General features: G+C 37.6%; 1 protein-coding gene across 9 annotated transcripts in view; it reads right to left on the bottom strand.

Moving 5' to 3' along the window:
- Positions 1–13,598, bottom strand: part of FUT8 (fucosyltransferase 8) — a 195,936-nt gene extending 182,338 nt beyond the window's left edge. For 3 of the 9 annotated variants that reach the window (XM_015591968.2, XM_006915130.3, XM_015591971.2), the window contains exon 1: positions 12,236–12,529. The gene's annotated coding sequence lies outside the window, so the exon portion shown is untranslated. Of the gene's footprint in view, positions 1–6,077; positions 6,163–7,267; positions 7,360–8,033; positions 8,104–12,235; positions 12,724–13,469 lie in introns of those variants that run through there. The other 6 variants (XM_006915132.3, XM_015591970.2, XM_025049113.1 and 3 more) reach the window with 5 other exon arrangements.
- Positions 13,599–14,731: the final 1,133 nt, after the last annotated feature.

Genomic DNA, 14,731 nt, shown 5'->3' with positions numbered 1-14,731 from the left:
ATATGACTGACAGCTCAGTAGGTTTACACCAGCATCACCACAACACGTAATATGTTACACTATGACTTTACAGCAACTACTACATCACAAGGGGATAAGAAATTTTCAGCTCCATTATATTCTATAGGACCACCATCATATATTCAGTGAGTCGCTGACCAAAACATCGTTATGTGATGTATGACTGTATCTTACTGTACTGTACTCACCCTTCTTCTTGTGATAATGTGAAAAGATACAATGCCTACATAATAAGAAGAACGATGAAGGCATTGTGACATAGAGTTAGGCTACTATAAGGGTTACTTGAACACAAGCACTATGATACCATGACGGTCAGTCTGATAACCAAGACGGCTAAGTGACTAATGGGCGTGTAGCATATACAGCGTGGATATCCTGGACAAAGCAGTGATTCACATTTGGGGCAGGATGGTGCAGGACAGAGCAAAACAGAGATTTCATCACACTACTCAGAACAGCACACGATTTAAAAATTATGAACTGTTTACTTCTGGAATTTTCCATTAATATTGTCAGACCACCATTGATAGCAGGTAACTGAAATCACAGAAAGTGAAACTGTGGACCCTCCTATAATAATTTCCTGGCCATGTTTTTTCCAGGCTGCCAACGTTCAATGGGAGGCATCTGAAATATGTTCTAAGCAAAAAGAAAAAAGAGAAAGAGAGAGAGAGAGAAAAGGAACGAAGGAATGAACAAACTGTGGATAAGGGGGAACTACTATATTCCCATCCTTTGGGGAACTGACCCTCCCACGTTTTATGTGGTTCTGATGACAACGTCAGTGACAATTCCCAACAGTGATTAGTCCAAGAATGAGCCGCATTAGAGGCCTTCCTTCAGAAACTGTTAAGTTCTCAGTGGTCTGAAACATGCATTTCTGCCATGAAAGAAGGCTTCTAACATAGCAAGAAAATAAGACCAACACAGAAATAAGTAAAGGCAACAAATAGAGAATATCCTAAAGATATCGTTTAAATTCCTGGATCTGCCTGTTTCTGGAATCCTCCGCCTCTGTTCTTCCTACTTACAAAGCCAGTAAGTTACCTTTTCATATAAACCATTTTAGAATTGTTGTTGTTTTTAATGCTTCCCGTTTTAAAAGCACGAAACGCTTTGTTTCTCTAAAAGCAAAAATAGTAAATTATCTATTTACTTGCGGTGGCCTTCATTAATTTATCTTCAGTATTAGTGGCTATTAATATAAAGATATTACACAGCCCTACTGTAGGGGAATCACACGTGTGAAAAGAGGTAGAAATGAAAAATAAAGCCATATATAAGTAGACTGAAAATAGCTGCCCACCAAAGATTTACATTCCAAGTGTCAAGAACCTTAAAAACAGCTTTTAATGCAAATTTTTGTCAGATTCTAAGACTTCAATACAGGTAGTGCTCACTTTCACAACTTACATTTTACCACTCTACTCACTCAAAGCTAGGTAATAAAGATATGTTACTCTGTGTCACTCTGACTTTACATTGTTCATTCACTGATCTTTATCAATATCTGAAGAAAAGCAATAGCATATGCCAATAGAAAAAACACACACATGAAGTAAAGATTAAAGCAAAAGTCTTATGAGTTCACAACATATAATAAACTTCTAATAAGTCTTTCTTTGGTTTGCCTGTGATGCCCCTACTTATTCTTAAATGTCACCTCCCTTAAATACAGCTTCCCCCACACTGCACCCCAGTAGAACTGCCTCTTCTCCTTATCATAGTAATTACCAAATTATAATTATTTATATGTTAGTGGTATGAGAACCTAAACTTCTGGTAAAAAATGAAATGGAAAAGAGCAGATAAAGTAGAGAAACACTGTAGTAACAGAATTCACAGGCTGAGAACTGAATGGATCTGATGGGGAATTCAATGATGACTCAGAATTCAAGTTTGGGAAATGGGAAGGATAAGGCAGTAACAAAGAAAGGAAAGTTAGATAGAATACATTTTAGGAGAAAGAAAATTCAGATTTGAGCATATCGAACTTGACGGCATGACAAACATATGGGGCTCTCCAGCTGGAAACAGAAGTTCATACACTTAAAGTATAGGAGTCATCTGAAAGAGGTACTCACTAAAGCCAAGGAATAAGGAAAATAATTACGGAAAATGTATAAGGCATAACTTAAAGAAACAAGTTGACCTTGCAAATGAAAAGATGAGTGACTAGAATATACAGGAGAGCCAGGAGGGCGACGAAGTTATAAGGAGAATGGAAGAGGAAACAGGAGTTGACAGTGTCAAATCTGAAGAATTAAGACTGAAAAAAAAATCCTCATTTGGCAATTCAAAGGTCACTGGCAACAAAAGAGAGGTTTAGTAAAAAAGAAGGTAGCAAAATTGAAACAATAGACATACTGCTATTTCCTTTGAGGTGTTGTCATAATACACAAAAAGAAAAAACAGAAAAGAGAGAAAAAAGAATAAAGAAAGGTATTGAGTGGTTTTTTTTGTTGTTGTTGTTGTTTTAGGCCATTAAAGATGCTGTTGGGGAGGTTGAAATAAAAATGATGAAGCAGTTAACAAATGAACCTATATATATTCCAATAGATAAAAGGGATAAAAGAAGTAGCCATGAAGTAGCCATGAAAGCCTAAACGACACATCCTTAAAACCAAATGGTAGAGAGGAGGAGAAATTACACAATTCAGAGATAAAGAAAAGCAAAGCTGAAGAAGCTTCTGTTTGATCATCTTAATCGTCTTATTCTTTTGAAAAAAAAAAAAAAATTAAGTGAAACAACCCACAAAATCTAAGACAGTAAAGATGTTCCATCCCAATAAACCCATAAGCTGAAAATATCTTTAGCTGAAAATGCATTTAATATACCTAATTTACCAAACATCATAGCTTAGCCTAGCCTATTTTAAATGTGCTCAGAACACCTACGTGAGCCTACAGTTAGGCACTTTGTAGACATGATAGGATGCAAAAACACAAAACACAATTATCCAAAAAATGTTAGCAACACAGTACACTGTACAGTATCAGTTGTTTACCCTTGTGATTGCATAGCTGACTGGGAGCTGCAGCTGGCTGCCACTGTCCAGCATCACGAGAAAGTATGGTATCACACACTGGTAGCCCAGGAAAAGATCAAACTTAAAATTTGTTGCATGGTTTCTACTGAGTGCATACTGCCTTCATACCATCATAAAGTCCAAAAAATGTAAGTTGAACAATTATTAAGTCAGGACGGACTATGTACTGGAATCAGGGGCTAGGAAGTGGGTAGAATAGGTATGAAATAACCCCTGTAGAAAATCAATTAGAAAAGAATTGCCAACCAATATAAGTATTTTGGAGCACACTTTCTAATCACTTATTCATCTCATTTTCACTTAACTAGCAGAGGGCACAAGTTCTTTAGTCTATTGACTTGATTATTATTCTTTTTTAAAGGCAGCTTTCTATATTGTGATCTGAGGTAATGATGTTCTGTATTTCTTTTCCATTGTGTATTACTCCATTTTTTCTTTGCTGTCAAATCTTTTAAATTAATCATCTTAATGCTTTAATATGGTTTTAGTCTTGCTCTGATGTTTTGCTTAAATATCAAAGTAGTATTTGATTACTCAAGAAATCCTTAATATCTACTTTCGAAAAGACAAGTATTTGAGAGAAATATATAAAGAATAAGGACTCTAAACCTAGAAATAGCTATATCTTCTGACAGCTGCTCATTTATTATTATGATTAAAAATAAAAATGCCCTGGGAAAATATAAATGATGATCGTCTTTAATATTTTGAAGCTTCATAAGTTATAGAAAGAAGTGTCTCTTTTCCTTTACACTGAAATTTTTCCAATTACATAATTCATGCTTAGGTACTTCATATGTATTACAAATTCAGTGGGACATTTAAAAATAAATATGGCATAGCATACATTCAAAAGAATAGTGTTGCCATAAAAATAGTCACCTTAGAAAGCTCTATACTTATTCCTAGAATGCTGCCATTGTATAAAAAGCTTTGGGATTCAACTTTTGGAACTTCTTTAAAGTCTTAACACAGTTTTTATAACATTGTCAAAAGTGACAAATCTTCTTTAAATATAGCTTTGATTTGGGGATATTTCTTGTTATCATAAATTTTAGATAGGTTTATCTAAATTAGAAATACTACTTTTGAACAGAAAGTGTGACTACAATGCATGAAACAAATTTTCTTATGCTGCTATAATGACACCATCACTAAAATATATTTATAGCTGCACTCCCCTCCTCCACAGTGTCTGCTCTGTGGGTTACCACTCATATATTCTAGTATGTTCTGTAAAAATAAAAGTTCGATCATTTTATAGACACATTTTTGCTATTATGATAATACAAGAAGCTCTAATGATTTCTAAGAGTCAAATTATTGAATATTTGAAAGTAGTTAAAGCACTCCCATTTTTTAAATTTAGCTAGCTGTTATTCAATGCCTTATCTTTTTTAATATTATATTAAAAATGCACATTACCCATTTGGCATTACCTGATATCAGCCTACTCGTCAGATGCCTATTCCTGTTACAAACACATACACACACACATGCACACCTCTATTTTTAATTCTCTACATACATATTTTTTTGCCCCAGTTTGTCACCTAAATGTTACCTATTGGCTTTCCCTCCAAATGAGCCCTAGGCGTCTTCCTTCGGGAGACATACATTTTCTTTGGTTCTTCTTTGAAAAACAGTCTAATCCCGCTCAGCTTCCTTGAGCCCAACTTGGTTCAAACTTAACTAAAATAGTTTCACCTCACTTCCTACACCCAAAACAAACAAAAAATAACTGAAAAGAAACTTCAATCACTTTTGAATTTCTACCTCTGAGAATTATTCAACTTTGTCTTTGTTCTCTTCAAAAATCTTCATTATTAAGTCAGCATTTAAGATTATCTCTATTCTCAAAGTTATGCACAGGAACTAAGAAATGCCCAAGAAAAAGTTTAATCAGCCATCTTGACTTTTCGATTCATAGTGACTACATTTAAGGGGAACATTTTAGGTACATTCTAGGAAAAGGTCAGTGAATATCTACCCAGCTGTGAAAACTGAAATAGAAGAAAATCAAAATAACCCATTTTATGGAGAAAGCAGCAGAGGTCCAGAGGGGAAGGTAGCTTACCGAAGTTTATACATTTGGTGGCAGAGCCAACACTAGCATCCAAGTCTCCTGATTTCAAGTTCAAGGCTCTTCTACTTTATTCATTCAAATTTCTAAACAGAATTATACTAAATCGAAGGAGCCAGATACAAAAGACTACAGATTGTATGATTCCATTAATATCAAATTTCTAGAAATAGCAAAACTATAGAGACAAAAAGCAGATCAGTGGTTGCCCGGGGCTGAGGGTAGAAACAGGGATTGGGCAAGCAGGCAAGAGCGAGCTTTTTGCAGAGTAAAAGTGTTCTAAAACTGGATTGTGATAAATGTTACACAACTGTATTAATTTACTAAAATTTGAAATATAATTTTTATGCTATATAAATTAAACTTTAATAAAGCTATTCAAAAAGTTACTAAGAGGGAACTCAGAATTTAGTTTTAAGTCTGCAGAGCTCTTAGGAAACTATATATCTAAATATCACTAAAACATGAAGAAACCAGCTTTTCTCAAATTTCGGATCCTTTTCCCCTCAGAATTTCCAAGTTAGGGACCCCAACTTCCAACCTCGCATTTGCATGGAAACAGAAAGTGACAGTACTGCACAAATATACACATTAGGAAATATGCAAAATTCTGTGAAAACACTTTAGATATTGATCATTATTTCTTTCTTGACAGGATCAGCACTAACCTAAGTAAGCCTCTGCAGACAGTTATAGAATAAAGGATGTGTTCTTTTATCTGTTATCTGGTCTGACAAATTGCTTCAAAATAGAATTCCTTGCTGATTTTATTCTCATTACAACATTTACACCATTATAATTCAAACACTAATACAGTATTAAGAAGAATTATTCCTAATTGTGTATTAACAAGTTTATTTAGTTATTATTTGTGCAACGTTAGCTTACTCAGATTGACAGCACATTCTTTGTTTACTTACAAGTTAAAAATAACATTCTCTCTCTCTTTCTATGAAGGCTTTACATCCATGAGAAGTATTAAGTTGATCGTTCTACTGTTTGGACCTTAAAAATAAACATAGTTTTAATTAATGGAGGCCTAGAGACCTGTAGCTATGTCAGAGGAAGCAATCAGGATTACTCAGTAAACCTACATTTCTCATGCTGCCGAGGCTTAGTTTATCAAATCTAAGGAAAGACTTTTTGGCCTCAAGAATTTCAATTACCACCTTCCTGAGCCCTAGGGTCTCACTAAACTTTCTAAAAGAGAAAGAAAAATCTGATACTTATAAAAAGAAAGCAAAATGTTTACCCTGGCCTAAGCTCTAATTTTAAATAGGTTTTCTCAATGTTACGATCTTTTGACATTTGCTAACTGAACTAAGTAGTTATTCAAAGAAATCAAGACATGAAAAATATAACACAATCTCTACTGAATATACCTCTCTTTCAGGTATAAGTATAATTCCACGCGTTAGAGAAATTCAGTCAGATCCCAAATGATTAGGGGGCCTAATTATCAAACACACACTTTCTCCTTATGAACTTTTCACAATAACTGGCTTAAACCTGCTAACAGTACTTCCATGAATGGAGAACATTGCTGCTGATTTAATAGTTAGTTCTCTTCAATGGACACAGTATTTTTTTTTTTTTACATTATTGCAATGAGGCACACGAAGGTGAAAAAATGTTCTAAAAAACCAATTTCTTGTAGTCCAAAACTCCGTAGATGAAGACAGAAAAAAATAACACAAGAGGCATGAAAACGCACTCCAGGAAATTGGAAGAAGAAATGATGATATTAAATATTAAGTAGAATATAACGTGACTGATACAGGACCCTTAACAATGAACCAATATATCCCATATCCTTTTTTATATAGAGGTGCAAAATCATTTTTTAATAAATAGTATTAAACTCTATACCAACTGAAATTCTTCCGTTCCTTGCCTACTGCCTCAAAAGGAAATTAAATCATTATAATAAACCTACTGTAACATAAAAGTTAATGCTCTACCACGACATGTTCTGTGAGCTCTAAGGAAAAAAAATCCTATAAAGACAGTTAATTCCTACATTTCCTACCACTGCTGGGAGAGGAAGGATGACAAACAGGGAGGAAAAGGAAGTAAAGGGAGAGAGGAAAACTGAAGAAATCTTCCTCACCTCCAAAAGGGGCAGGCTCATCAACCAGCACAATCCTGTCTCTCTCAACCTTGATTCTTCCTTTCCTTGACTGCTCCAAACATAGCTAAGGTCTGAGACAATGGATATAATACTGAAGCTGTAAATTATATTTTCCACCTTTAACACTAATCAAGATAGTACAATCAATTATGCTTTTAAAATTATAAAAATGACTTTAAAAACTAGCTTATGAAATGTAGACTTAAAGTCATTTAATAACTTTGGTATGCTTTTATAGTTTGATAGTTTGTAAATATTATTTTTCCTACAGGAAAGTTTATTCTGGTTCTAGCTATTAACGGGATTTGATACTTCATTTATGGGATATGATATAAATAACCATTTACCAAATTATTAAAAATTTAAAATTCACTCATAGTTCATTAAAATCTTGACTGAATAAGATTTACACAGACACAAAACAGGTTCGTTTTAATTATATGTTTGAGGTAATTCGAATAGAAGAATCTCCCACTTTTATTTTACTTTTGTTCATTTATAATCAGAAAGTTACCAAATTTAAAGTTCATATCATGTAACGTTTCTCATAACAGATTCTAAAATAAACATTAGCTTGATTTCTAAAATTAACATCAATATTTTATTATTTTATAACATGAACTTTATTTACACTAACTAGTCATCAAGACTGTGGCGAGTAGAACTGTTATGTCTATCTTAACATAACTATCTTGTCATATTTATTCAGTTTATCTCACTGGGAAAATACATTTGAAAAACTTACAGCAAATACAGGGACCGTATCAGAAGTGATCTCTCAAGTTTTATTCCAGTGCTTCAATGAAGAGGTTATACTACAGAACCAATACAAAAGAAAAGAGAATAATATACCAAAGGCAAGTTTGAACTACATCAATATTAGCCTTATATTGGTATAATTTGTCAATTAAAAAAAAAACTTAAAAATCAAAACACATTTTCCTTTCACATTCATTTTCTGACCAAAAAAAAAAAAAAAACTATTACAAAAAGATATTTTTAAAAGTAGGTGAGTGAAGCATTAGGTTTGGCAAAGAAAGCCTTTTCAAAAGAAAAGTTAAATGAAATTAATCCTATAGCTGTTTTTTGTAGAGTATGAGTAACTCATATTGAAACATATGGCATAATCCCATGGTTCTATTTGCTCTTCTTCCATTAAAAAGTAAACATACAGTATCATATAAAGTTTATATGGGTTATATGTTTAGAATACTGTAGAAATGTAGATAGTCATTTAATCAAAGAGGAAAAACCTATGTCAGGTGAGTGATATGGTTCATTGGATTGGTTTGGTTCCTAATTATTCCAAAGAAAAAACTGGGATGATGGAGGGTGAATGGAGGAAGGGAAGATGTAAGCGAAAGAGTAAAATGTAGAAAGAAAGTCAGGCTGAGAACTGAGACTGATCTGTTAAACAATATATCTTAAATGCATACACATCCCCATATCATTTTCATCTGTTGGGAAACTTTTAAAAAATCAATTGTCAATATCTTTTACTTTTAAACATGTTTAATTGTCTCAGTATAACAAACTACAATTCAATAACAATTCAAACTGCAAAAAAGAAACCATACACTTTATGATACATAAATATAAGCCAGAGAACCATTAAAAGGAGAACCAAAGGAAATTTTGTATTAGTCCCCTAAAGGCTACACCTATTACATTAATGTTAACTATAGAAGATTGGAAGTAGATATCTCACATGAAAAGTATCAAAGGACCAGTATTGATGCAGGGTATAAAAAGTACTATAATACTTTTAGTTTCAGAGTTGTTTAGAATCTTAGTTTTATTTTATTTTTAAGTCAAGAGATTTATTTACATATTTATATTTACTCTTACGATTATACAATGGAGACACTTTTACTTTTATAAATGTTCTGTAATTTGAAATGGATGTATTTACCATTTAATTAAGCCAAGAGATTTACTAAATGTAGTTTATAGTAAATCAAAAATAACCATTAAAAATGGTAAAAGAGAAAAGTTAAAAAAAAAATGGTAAAAGATACATAAAAATATTTCGGCAAGTCTTATAAAACCTTAATATGTAGCATTAACCCCTTAAGTAAGGTAAACATCTCACTATTCTGTATCTCATAAATACTGTCATTCCTTTCAAAGAATCTACTTTTTTAAATTTTACCATCATTGAGATTCTATTTACACCATAAAGAGCAATGACGAACACACAGCCCAACCACTATCCTCAGAAAACTAAATATTCTAATAATTTTGCTATATACATTAGCAATTTCTGGCCTCAAACTTGAATATATGAACTGTGAGAAGTAAATTCACATACCTAACTGATTACAGTTTAGAAATCTAAAAGTGCCATAGACCAAAAAATATTCATATTCAAAGGCACAAATTCAATTTATTAGATTGGCTGGACTCACTACATTACACTGCAGGAGACAGAGGTTAAGAAGTGACCTTGGGATTCTGCTCTCCAGATGTCTCAAGTGTCTGTTTATTTATTGAAAGTACCTCTACTTTTAATAAGGTTACTAGGTATTTATTAAATTGATATCTTTGCCCATATAGGACTCTATCTGAAGATTTTTGAAATTTTAGGACTGTAGCTATTATAATGAAAAAAAATTAAGAAGATGCAACATAAACAAAGTCAAAATCTACTCCTTCCTTTCTGATGCACTGCACAAAAGAAACTACTATCACATAAAGTTTTGGGGCATATTTTCAGAGATTTTAAATGAGAAATTCAATAAACCTTAAACATGTACTTTTTATTATTTCAGATCCTGAAAATTCTAATTTGTAATACATAATATATAGACTCCATAATATATATATACTCCATAATATATATATAAACAACTACATACAAATATATGCCCATATCAATTCCCTTACTCTTTTAATTAAAAATTGATGTTTTTTCTGGTAATGAAAATCTGGTTTGGGGTGTTTTAAAAGTTCAAACATGGATTAAGCTATGCTTTGCTTTGGCACTAGCTCCCCCTCCAGACCAATCTACTAATACAACTGCACTTAAAAAAATAAACAAGAAATACAAGTTTTTCCAAGCAACTAGCAAATTTCAAAATTCAGGACTTTAAAAGGCATTCCAATTCCTTAAATTAACTAGTTAAAATGTGTAACCAAACACTGCAGAATTTAATCATAATTATTGTTTTTTTCAATTCTATACATCTCAAATAGAACTGGCTTGTAGGAGAACAACTTCAAGCAACTCTTAAATTTTAAGGACATCCTAAAACATATTCTATATGGTGCTATATTTTATTGAAATTATTTTGAATCACTATCCAAATAAACCACAACATACTCTTCATGTTAGCTCATCACTTGATCGAAGATACATTTTGCAACTGTTTCTGCAATCTATGCAAGTTTCATTCCAGCTGTTCAGCTCTTCAATTCAAGTAGAATTCTCAATTTATAAAGCAACAAAAGGAAAATCCATGCTTCCAAATCGCCCTTCTATGTTCCTTATAGCCTATTCATTTCTAACTCCCCATATTTTTACATACTAAGCTGTAAAATTACAATTTCGAATGTCTGAATTCTCATCTTATTCTTATTACTGTATTTCTAAATCAAATAATCAAGACTTTCTATAGACATTTTATAGTATAATTCACAATGCTAGCAACATACAGGGCCTTATTATTTAACACTGCATTTTAGGTTATTTTAAAGAAGGCAGAATACAACTTACTTCTTTCCTAAAATGTTTTCTATATGATGCACCCTTCAAAAGAATTATGCATAAACACATGGAATTTAAATTTAACCAAGAAAATAAACATACACTTAAGCCCAGGAATAACAAGAGGAAGAAAAAAAAATTGGTATAATGAAACCTTGCCTACTGTTTCTAAAGTAAGCCAAGACAAAGTTCAATCAGTTACTTGTGGTGAGTTTAATTGTAAACTGATTTTTAAAAAACTTTTGTTGAAATCTGTTCTGTGTTACCTCGAGGTTTGGGGTTATCTACTGGAGATTCTGGTTTCCTAGGTGTACCTTCTTGAATTGGATCGAGTCAACTGTAAATTAATTCGATCATGGGAAATAGAAACAACACCTCTCCCTGCTTTTATCCAAGGCCTCAGTTAAAAGGCTAATAATATATGGCAAAAAGTTAAAAGCTCACCAGGGATAAACCCTAACCATGACATTGCCATTTAACTTAGGAAACACACTGCGTCTCTGACGTTCTGTGTAGCCGAAGATTGCAATCCCCACAGTGAGAGAACAGGTGCTGCGTCCGACAACCCTCACTCTTACAGGACAAACCTCTTGACTAATAAAGATGGACTCATTTGACCTTCCTAAATAACTTTACTCAAAAGCCGCCAGATCATTATTTCCACATTAAATGGGAGGACCAGGGACACTCACGCCATTAAGTGCCCAAGCTTTGGCCCTCCTCTCCGGGAGTGGATCTTTGTACGGGTCCACTCCCTGACTGCTAGCCCCAGGACACCTCTAGAAAGCCCCTAACGCAAAGGCATCCCCTTCCCCACAGTCCGTGACTACTGGGACCGAGTTGCCGTCGAGAGGGCAGGTAGGTGTGGAAAAGAGAAGAGGGACACCTCCCACCCTGCCCCCATCCCCTCTCCTCTCGGCTTCGGCCCCTGCCCTATGCAAGGATGTGCGACGCTGAGGGCAGCGGCGGCGCCGCTCCGCGTCCCAGCCGGGGCGACAGGCGCCCCTCACCCCCTAGCCCGCGCCCTTCGGGCCGCCCAAAGGCACCCGCCAGAGCGTCCCGGGGTGCCCTCCCCACTTTTCCCGGAGCCGCTAGATAAGCAGCAGCAGTTGCAGCATCAGGCCTGGGGGGAAAGAGCAACGACAGCCTCCAGTCACATTCCCGGAGCCTCATCAGATCCCGCGCTTGCCGAGCCCCAAACCCTCGGGCGCGCGGGGCCCGGCCCCCAAACGCCCCCTTACCCGAGACGGTAGGAGAGGCAGTCTCCGCTGTTCCCCAGTCGCCGCCGCCAAAGCCCTTAGCCGCAGCTGCCCAGCGCTGGGGGAGTGGGAGGGGTGGCTGGGTGGAGGATGCTACTCCCGACTGAAGGGAAAGGAAGAAACGGAAACAGGAACCACCGCCGCCGCCGCTGCTTAACGGAGCCTTCGGCGCCAGTGACTGAGGGAGAGCGCGAGGCGGCGCGAGCCGGGCAGTAGCTGACAGCGCGAGACCGAGCGCGAGCCGGGTCCGGGGCGCGCGACCCCGAGGGGCGGGCCCCATTCGCCCCATTCCGCGAGGAGAGGAGGGGGACGGGTGGACTGGGGGCTAGGAGGGGGCGGCCCGAGGCGGGGGCCTGGAGCAGAGGGAACCCGGCCACTCGGGTCCGCCGGAGATAACGCGCGCACGCGCCGGAGCGGCTCTGACTATGAGCGAAGGCGGGGAAGCCCAGGCTAGCGCAAGCGTGCGCGCGCGAATGGGGACGCGCGCCCCTCAGCGTTCCAGGCTGCTGGGAGGCGGCGCGCATGCGCCAGCCGCTGCCACCTACGGCGACCCTGGCATGTGCCAGGGCTTCTCCCCGCCCCCTCCTCGCTGCGCCCTTGGATAGCGTAGCCGCAGCATCCACTGCCCGGCAAATCCGCGGGCCACAGCAGGACCGGGAGACTTCCAGCAGGGCAGCAACTGCGCGCGAGCGCCGGCTCCAACACGAGCGTAGGCCGCCCTCTACCGCCTGAAGGCCGGAGGCTGAGAGCGGGAGCGCGAGTGTAGCCGGGCTCCCACTCCCGGGAGCGCCACCTCCAGGGAATGCCCTACTCTCAACCGCCGGGAACGGACCGGCCCGTGCCAGTTCAGCCCGCGACTCTAAGGAGCAGTGGTAGTGGGGATTGGAAGCAGGCTCGTTGCTACTTGTTATGGGTGATCGCTGCTGCTCAGCTCCTGCAGACAGGTCTGGCCACTCGTCTACAGTTTGCAACGCGATCATAGAATGGCATCACACCCACATGCGACTAGCGAAGCTCTACTTTATCTTGTGAGAACGGTGTTTCCACATTCGCCCGGACAGAAAGATCTCCCACGAGGGCCTGAGTTCGATGCCTGGCCTCTCCCCGTGAACCGCGGCTGCTTCAGCCCCTCTGAGGCGGAAGTTTATTCAGTACGAGAAAGAGAACACAGGACGGGATGGGGGAGTGGGAGCCTTTTCCTTAGGATGCTTCCTACCCGCTCGGACTCGGGAAATTCCTGGCGCCCGCGATGCAGAGCAGTGGGCCGAAGAGCTAGCTCACAACAGCCCAGACGGCGAACTGAAACCGAGTTGCTGAGCGCGCTGCCCAGCCACACAAAGTAGTCGCGGCCCGGCGTTGGGGGGGGCACGGTAGCCAATCAGAGACGCAAGCTGCGTGAGTGGAGTGCGAGCCGACCAATCAGAGGACAGGAGGATGAGCTTCCCGTACCCAACTCCCTCTGTCTTCCAGCCCAGATCCCAAGCCCGGAGTGCAGTACCACGGAAAAGCGAAATTGTGCCCTAAAGACAAGAATTATTCCTCCAGACATGGGTATTTTTAAGTAAATACCTTATTCTAGAGCACATAGCGGTGGCCTTTTAAATGCGAGTGTGAAAAATCACAGAAAAGAGATTTAAGAGGCAGTGGCCTGCCAAGACTGCAATCTGCCTAATAACATTTATAAATTTACAGTATTTATTGAGATATTTTTATAGGCCAAGAACTGTAGTATAGAATCCCAAATAAAATACTGCCAATTCAAAGAAGAAAAAAGTTCCCTGTCCCTCAAGAGCTCAGCTCCTGAGAAAGGTTTGCTGGACCTTGTGTCTCCCTTATTTATTGACAACCTTTTAAACAATAAGCTCTCCACGTAGTTCACAGTCATTTTTATGATTATCTCCCTGCAAGAAGAGAAAATTGAGAGAAAAGCAGAGTGACTTATCTAAGGCCACACAAAAAATATATTGGCAGAGCCAAAATTATGTTCCAGTTCAGAGAGCTTTGTCATCATTTAATAATCACTTATTAAATGCTAGGTTGCTATCTTCCAATAAAGAGGTTTCTTCACTAAGCTTATAAACAGAACAAAATTCTGTTATAAGGGCCATAGGTTTGGTTGTTGGAAATAAACAGAAATTTTAGGCTTATGCCATGGTTATGTCTTCTAGATAATTTTTAGAAGTCTGAAGAGGGGTAGATATTTACATTTTAGTTTAAACAGTATTTAAAAAAAATATTTTAGCAAACATGTTTAACTTTAAAGTTTACCTTGTATAATACTTCAAGACCCCAAGTTCAAAGCTTTACATTTACCTTAAAACATCCATGGGTTTTTTTGTTTTGTTTTTTTGTTTTTGTTTTTTTGGTCTGGTCTTTATTTTTCCTTTCCAGAAACCAAGAGATTAAAATATTTAGCTTTTCTACCTCCTGCTCAAAAAGAAATTAAAAAATCTGTCGAAAGAATATTTGTTCAAGATT

Source organism: Pteropus alecto, unplaced genomic scaffold (genome assembly GCF_000325575.1).
Source record: "Pteropus alecto unplaced genomic scaffold, ASM32557v1 scaffold276, whole genome shotgun sequence".
Taxonomy (NCBI): Eukaryota; Metazoa; Chordata; class Mammalia; order Chiroptera; family Pteropodidae; genus Pteropus; species Pteropus alecto.
The sequence above is the reverse complement of the archived record's forward strand: the minus strand, read 5'-3'. Positions and strand labels throughout refer to the sequence as shown.